At 32.4% G+C, this 2,338-nt stretch overlaps 1 pseudogene; it reads right to left on the reverse strand.

Moving 5' to 3' along the window:
• Positions 1-604: 604 nt before the first annotated feature.
• On the reverse strand, positions 605-2,009 carry LOC149557045 (protein NRT1/ PTR FAMILY 5.10 pseudogene; annotated as a pseudogene).
• Between the last annotated feature and the right edge of the window lie 329 nt (positions 2,010-2,338).

The following is a 2,338-nucleotide window of genomic DNA, read 5'->3' on the forward strand; positions in this document are numbered from 1 at the left end:
TCCTTAAGAAGCTCTTAACATAAAAAGCTCAATCCATGATAATCATTCAGTTGTCATGATCTTCCTTCCAACAATGCCTAAGGAATTCTAACCCACCCACTTTCATGGGAACAGAGAATTGTGTTTGATACACTTTGTCAAAAAATCCTTAGTTTTATTCGAGTTGTATCATAATTACAATTGGTCATCTTGTGCTACATTAGTTGAATTAATTGTAAATTAATTCAAAGTCAAGGCAATGATAAGTCTTTGCAAATGTAATTCATCCATCTTCTATTTAGCTAGTTGATAACAGGTCTGAGCTTTTATGCTTTCTTTTGTTGTTGCATACAATACAAAAGTTTTGAAAATGAGGTTTGGAAATGAAAGTAGAGTTTCTTCTACATTTCTTGAAGCATGTTGTATATATGTTCTATACACATAGTTCTAAACAAGGGCTAGAAGACTTATGTTCTATACAAAAATTCACAAAATAAGGTTTTGAAATGAAGGTAGAGTTTCCTCTCCATTTCTTGAAGTATGGAGACTTTGTGTACTTATATACCAATATTTGATAGAGTTGAACAGACCGTCATAGAATATTTCTATGAGTGTTGTTTAATGGTTAGGATATCTCTTCATCTTTCCAAACATTTCTTTCTTCTTGCTTGTAAATGAAGCTCATAGCAAAAGAGATATAGATACACAAGAAGAATGCATTGAGTGTAGCTAGAAGCTAGTAGTAGAAGTATTCCAAATGAGCTCTATTTAACTTGTTTGTAAACCAATTTAGTCACATAATTATGCTACTAAGTTCCTCAATAATAGAAATAAGAATGTTGTTGAGGAAGCTACCAATTCCAAAAATGCTCAAATAGAGGGCCACCCCAAGGCTTCTCATTGAGTCGGACATCTAATCATAAAAGAACTCTTGCAAGCCTAAATAGGTGAACACATCTAAAATACCAAATAGGACATATTGAGGAAGCAATCACAAAATACTTAGTGGAATTGTCATTTGGGGTAGGTCTATCATTCCATATTCTCTTTCTACTTGAAGCCTTTCCATTTATGTCATTGTTGCAACAATCATAGAAACGATAGAAATAAACATACCAAACCCTATTCTCTATAGAAGAGTTATACCACTTCATTTCCACTTATGCTTCTGGTTAGTGGGACAAAGATTCAATCATACATAGGTACAAGCACTAGAATTATCAAGCTAATCAAGCTCTACAAGTTTTCTATGGGTATTTTAAAGTCTCCACTGATCCTTCTATCCATTGTGCTCTCCTATTTTGTAAAAAATGTTGGTGTTTTTGCACAAATAACACTGTATATCAAACAAGTCATCCAAATAGGCATCAATCTTAGAACAATATTGACCTCTTCAACTTGTGCAGTTGTACATACCCTCCAATCAATATATGTTTTGTTCTCATGGTCCCAATCTGTTACAATTGTAGCTTTTTCAAGAAACCTACATAACACCAAATATTCTTGGGAGCATTCTCCTAAGCTTGTGAAATGCATTTTAAAAAGAGGCAGAGTTAATCATACCTAAAACTAAACAAAAATGTAACTGCTTATGAAATTATGAATGAACTCTTCCAAATTGCAAGAACAGGTATATATGAGATTTTTCTAAATTGATTAGAGGGTAGAAGTCTTCTCTTTTCATCCTTTAATCATTAAATACCATATAAATAGCCTTCTTCAGAATGACTATATACATTCCACTTGCAAATTGTTGCAACAAAAACTTGGACAATCTGAATTACTAGACTAGTACAAGGTATTTTATGTTGGTACATCTTTGTTCCAAAGAGGAATAGAGTAAGAGAAATGGTCATGGCCATAGCTAGGAGAGCAAAACCAAAACCCCACTCAACATTTTATTGAATGTACATGATCATAGGAACCAATACAAATAAACCATTACAAAAACCAAAATACCACCAATTGAAGAAGGGGCTCTTGCTCTTCCTCTATGTTGGGTCTCTCTCATCAAATTGGTCTACCCCAAATCACTTCCAAAAGGCCAGACATAAATTTAGCTATGCATTGAACCACAAGACTTTCTTTTGCATCTTAGTTTTAATTGATTAAACCTATTAGACTGTAGATATTGGTCCTAATTTGGACTTTCCTCCATGATTCCTTTCTATGATTCCAATATTTTAGTTCCTAAATTTTCATTTGAAAGTAAAGTTAGTAAAATGAGGTGATAAAATTGCATATGCAAATGTATGCATGTATACATATATATACATACATATATACATGCATACATATATATACATATATACATACATACATGCATATACATATATACATACATATATATATATATGTA

The sequence above is a fragment of the Cupressus sempervirens genome, chromosome 5, assembly GCF_028749045.1.
Source record: "Cupressus sempervirens isolate cs-2001-9-10 chromosome 5, ASM2874904v1, whole genome shotgun sequence".
NCBI lineage: Eukaryota > Viridiplantae > Streptophyta > Pinopsida > Cupressales > Cupressaceae > Cupressus > Cupressus sempervirens.